Source organism: Pinus tabuliformis, chromosome 5_2 (genome assembly GCF_031772625.1).
Source record: "Pinus tabuliformis cultivar Carrire ecotype Pingquan chromosome 5_2, CPIR1, whole genome shotgun sequence".
Taxonomy (NCBI): domain Eukaryota; kingdom Viridiplantae; phylum Streptophyta; class Pinopsida; order Pinales; family Pinaceae; genus Pinus; species Pinus tabuliformis.
Genome location: NC_142306.1, coordinates 458783340 through 458789339, shown reverse-complemented (window position 1 = coordinate 458789339; position 6000 = coordinate 458783340).

Genomic DNA, 6000 nt, shown 5'->3' with positions numbered 1-6000 from the left:
CCTCCTCCAAATCCATCTACTACTTCCTCTGTCATGATAGTTTCCTCAGAGTCTTCTGGTTCTTCTATTAATGGTGAACGAGGGAGAGTTTCTCCCTTTCCCTCTTCTTCAGGTGATTCTACTTCTTTGATTACAATATGTTCCCCTGTAGAAGTGAAGAAAGGTTCTTCTCCTAGATCAGATTTAGTAGATAGTGTGGGAGAATCTCCTAATTCGGTTGCTGCCCCTTGAATTCCAGGAATCCTAAGGCTGGGAGTATGAGTCGGAGATGATGGAGGTGTATCTTTTCTATGCCTTGAAGTAGCTGGAGTTGTGAAAATCGAACTTTTGGCCCTAGCTATAAACCTTCCCCTAGAATCTCTTGCTCTATGCATGTAATTTTTTTTTTTTTTTTTTTTTTAAAGTTGGGCTAATAATTCTCTTTCTGATCTTCCAGGTCACACTAGGTGCAAGAAGAGAGCATAATCAAGAAATTATTGAACTAATAACTCTCTTTTCTGATCCTCTAGATCACACTAGGTGCAAGAGGAGAGCATCCTTCAAGAAGTTATTAATTTTTCCCTTCTTCTTTTTTTTTGTAAGAGATCGGCTACCTAGTTACACTTCCCCAGCAACGACACCAAAATGTTTAGTCAATTTAGTATGTCCTAAATTGCTACATTAATCATCAATCCGGGAGTCGTAAATTGATGAAGTGTGGCGCACTATATGTGCAAGACAACCTCTTTCTTACTTTTTATTGCTTTCAATTTTATTTTGTTTTTGGGGCTTTTATCTTGGTTTGTCTCCTAATGCAAATGGAAATACTATTCCTAAGTTTTAAGAATACTTTAGAAGGCAAGTATGTATATAGATTTTAAGGCAATTATGTCCTTTATGATGACTTCCAGAACTTAACACTTCATAGGATCTCAAAACATGCTAGTGATGAAATTAGTACTTGAACAAGAATGTAAATGTGTAGCTATTCAAATCAAACAAATGATAAACTACTAATCATAAAATCATTATCTCTGCTGCTCATCTAAATACAAAAATAAAAGTTAATCTATTGCACTTAAACAAATAAAAAACTGCGAACTAATAAAAGTAAAACCAATTCACTTCATTTATAGTTTGATAGCTCGCCAAGTAGCTTTTCGGGGTTAAGCCATGGCTCTAGAGATAACGTCAATAACATGAGGAATTGATATCTAAATTATCTACTTGCAAATGAAAATAAAACCAATTCACTTCACTTATAGTCCGATAGCTCGCCAAGTAGCTTTTCGGGGTTAAGCCATGGCTCTGGAGATAACGTCAATAACATGAGGAATTGATATCTAAATTATCTACTTGCAAATGAAAATAAAATCAAGTCTCTTCACTTATAATCCGATAGCTCACCAAGTAGCTTTTCCGGGTTAAGCCATGGCTCTGGAGATAACGTCAATAACATGAAGAACCTGATATCTAATTGTAGAAATGAAAGTAAAATCAAATCACCTCACTCATAATCCGATAGCTCGCCGAGTGGCTTTTCGGGGTTAAGCCATGGCTCTGGAGATAACGTTAAATGACATGAAGAATTTGATATCTAAACTAACTATCAACAGAAAATGAATAAGGCTGAAATCAAAGCATAACTGAAATTGAAAGCTAAGAAAAACAAAGTCAGTAGAGAGGCCAATCTCATGTCACTGTTTATTGCAAAATTTATATGAAAATGCTCGAGCCTAGCCTATCCTAAAACACACTGATCAGTGTTAGCAAAATTGTACAATGCTTGGAAAATCATGTATAGGAATGAAACATTAACTTCATAACTAAAATATGAAATATACACAAGTGAACAAACGATGAAATATCTACAATGGAAATAAGACAAGAACATATGAAAACTTTACAAACATAAAGAAACGAAACCTTAGCCAACAGGGGCCATCTGCACGGCCTTGGTTAACATGCTGTCAGTCCGAGATTATGCTCACACAGTCATATAAAACAAAGTCTTATTGTATTGCAAAACAGAGGAAGGATCCTCTCGTTACAACAACAGGACCAGTGTCTCGGCATAGTACATGAACTAACAGTAAGACTACATAAAAAAACTAGCTACATGCATTTGAAAACGCATTATTTATAATGGAAATTACATAACTGTTTTTCCTATGGAACTCCTTCAACAGATGACACGTAAAAAGACAGCACCCGTGAGCTTAGCGTGTTGGTTTCCATGATCATTCAATCTACCAAAAGGTGGTTGTTGGATTTGCGTCGTGGAGGCAGGCTACAGTTGTCAAAATGAATCGATGGATCTAGGAAAGGTCTCAGACCCTTCACGTGTTGAAAAACAGAGTCTTGTTTGCCGTAGAACTCCTCGTTTGACCACCGTTTGACCAAGGCTTTCCTCTACGAATCTGGCTAAACCAATAGGACATGGTCCATGTCCAGATCATTTTTGAACTGCCCACGTGCCTTGTTTTTCTTGCTGACACCTACAACCTAGAGATCAACAAAAACAGTTGTAGAATCTCAAGTCAGCTGCGGAAAGTGGCTGCATTCCGCAACTAATGAGCAAAATCTAAGTCAAATAGCAAACACAAAAACATAGTTAGAAAACCACTTAAATGCACTTTTAGAATCAATATGTAATTATCATTGATAGCTTGTGAGGCACTGGTGAGGGGAAAAAGTCTAGAAAAGTGTGTAGAAGAGATGTAGTTTCAGGGCTCAACAGCAATCCAGATAAATTCAAAGCATGCTTGAAGTTCTTCTCCAATTATTTTTCCCATGGTCTTCTGTATTGGAAGTGCTTGATGAGATTTATCGCATTTATTAAATTAACTATTAATATTATTTTATACTCATGAAATATTTTGAATTTGTAATCCACATAAATTCAAACACACATTCAAAAGGATTTTGACAATGTGGTGTCCTGCTTCAAGTTCATTTCTAACTATTTTTCCCATAGTCTTTTTTAATTGGAAGTGTTTGATGAGATTTCTCATTTAGAAAAAATATGTTTCCCTTTAGATCATTGGGCTTCCATGATTTATTTAAGTTTTGAAAGCAAAGGTGCAAAAATCTCATGAAAAAAAGTCCATACATGTATTGTCAAAGATGTAATCTATTCAAAGGCACAATCTATACAAATAGTCCAACTTTAGCATAGGTTTACAAAACAACCTTGAAAGAATGATTAGAGTGGAATTTGAAAAGTCGATTTTGTATCACCTATAGCCCATTTTGCTAACATACAAATGGCTCCCTACACCTTCCCATCTATGAACCTAGAATCCTTAATTACATAGAGATATACCTCTATTTAACAACCATAAGAATAATGTTGGTTAAAATCATAACCAATCTGGGCCTAGAGCTCCTGAAAATTTCCCACATTCCATTCTCGGCCTACGTTAAAATATGCTTTGAATGAAACAAAACATCACTAAATAAGAGTCACGCAAACCAATTGCTTACAATCAATTCATGGTGCAACACACTGTAACCATATAGCATACATGAGATAGTGTTCTGCATTTGAAGAACCACCACATCTAGTTAGGTTCAATGATGGTAAACATGTAATTCTCAATATCTTTTGTTCTGTTATTCCATAAATGTGTAATGTAGTTAAGTTCAAGGTTTTCTTGATATTTACAATCGAATTAAGTTTCATAATTTTCTGTAATTAAATTAAACTATTTGAGTTATGGTCAATATTCCCTAAATTTACAATGTGTTTAATAATTATAACATATAAATGTCAATATTGTGTTTAATAATTATAACATATAATTGTCAATATATATTAGTATATTATTTCCAAAATAGACAATTGAGTTAAGTTCAATAATGTAAACCTCAAATTCATCAAGTGAATCCTAAAATTTAATTATCTTAGCAAAATTCTCCTTCGTCTCCGCGACTAGAATACTTAAGGACTCCTCACCGTTGTTGCATTTTGCCTTGTCTCAATGATGCACCTGCAAGCCAAAATCCATGCTCAAACGCATGTGCGAATCAAAAATAAATTAAGAATAAAATAATCCACATACAAACCTTATGAATGCTTAAAAATATTATTTTTCCCTTCCATGGTTCAAACCTTACATGTCATGTTCCAAGATCAATCTGAGACGGGTGTAACTATCACGTTGCTAGAACCAGAGACGGGCCACAACATTCTAAAGTTTTCTTTCGCAGCAAACCTCGGTCGCCATGGTTGTTTAGATATGAACGTACGACACAGCATAAATTCGACCTCATTGAACCATTCAGATTCAATTTCATCGGGTATCAAAGACTTGCATAAATTTACAAGTACAAAAGATCATGCAGTGAAAAATCGGGTTAAGTCGAACTCATGCAAATCTCTTTTGTAGCATAAATAAGTAATGAGTTTCCCTGTAAAAATTTACATGTTTCCAAAGGAGGGTGTCGAGCACAGATGAAGAGTGTCCATAGCATGCGTTGTAGCGGGTATGATGGAAGTAATCGCATGAGAGGTAGGTCGTTAGAGATGAATGGTTGAACACACGGTTAACCTGTGTAAACCAAGGAATCAGTTGAAATTTAAATAGGTGGATCCAAGTGTGGAAGACATTTCAATCATCTAACGATTGATCCTATGGTGCAGATTTTGCCAAAGTGACATGGGAGGGGAGTTCTTCCCAGAGGGAACGCCTTACGGTGTAATTAAATGTGCAAAATATCAATTTAAAACTTATAGTAAGAAGAGAATAGAAAATCAAAGGATAAAATCCATGGACAAAGTATAGCTGCAAATGACAAAGAAGGGACTATATTTTAATTCATTCACATTAATTAAGGAACTAGATAATGGAAAATGTCAACATTTATTTTAAGAATTTAAAATTACAAATTATTACTGAGGTGACAAACTCTTCATAATTCAATCCCATATCTTTGTCCTGACTCAAAGGGTCACTGGCGTGGACAGGGTGATAGTTTCATGGGCACTTAGGTAGGCCTTGAAACTTCCAAAAAAGCACCCGACACATTACTGGAAATGGTTGAAACATCTTGGAAACACGATTGACCATACCATACAACGTTTCTACAATTGGAAACTTTATATCATATATGGTTCAACCGCAGTTGCCCAAGTTTGGTGTTTCTAGATGTTTTGAGCACTAGGCCATGGTCAAAATAGGCATTTCTCACAACCTAGCAAAATCCAAAGCAGCTAATGGTGACAAATGTTGTAGTAACAAACCTATTTTTGATGATCAATTAAATTCTCTCAAGTATCAACAAAAGGCTTGCCTCTTAAAACTTTGCAGTGCCTAGAAATAAGTGATAGGATCCAAAGAGACCATGTTTTCACAGTCCCTCATTCTTGGGGGTTTCGATCTTGATAAGAGACTAATTGACTAAGGCATTCCTAAGTTTAAGTATCCTTTATGAAATTGGCTTGAAAACCTTAAACAACTCTTCGAATAATGTCCATATTCCAAGGCTTCTATCAAATTGTTTTCACCAAATTATGTGGTCAACTCGTGAATTCCTCCTTGCCTCCATTTCCTGGAAATGGCCCTCATATGAGTTAAACTTCCTCGGGTTGTTGATTTTTGCACAGCATGGCACTGGGAAGATAATCATAATATAAGTTCTTTTCCTCACTTGGAAGAAAATGAAAGATTTTATGTTTAATGGGGCATAAACTATTAAGAATTTCTCCTAGTGTGACAACTTGCTAATTTGCATTGATCTATATAGGAAAATAATTGTGTAGGTGCAGAAAGTAGAGTTGGATATGAAACACTTCTTCCAGTGCTTGAATTATTGGGGACTTCCCCTTGCACCATGAGCATAGAGTTTTTTTTCAACTCTCCAACACATTCAACTCATCCCAGACAGGCTATACAAAAATGAAAATAGTGTTTGTACAACTAGCTTCCACCATGCTTGAGTGATAAATATCCACATCTTCCTTTTGAAATGTCTAGACAAAGAAGCCTTCAGAAGAATCTAAGCAAGGAAATGATTGTT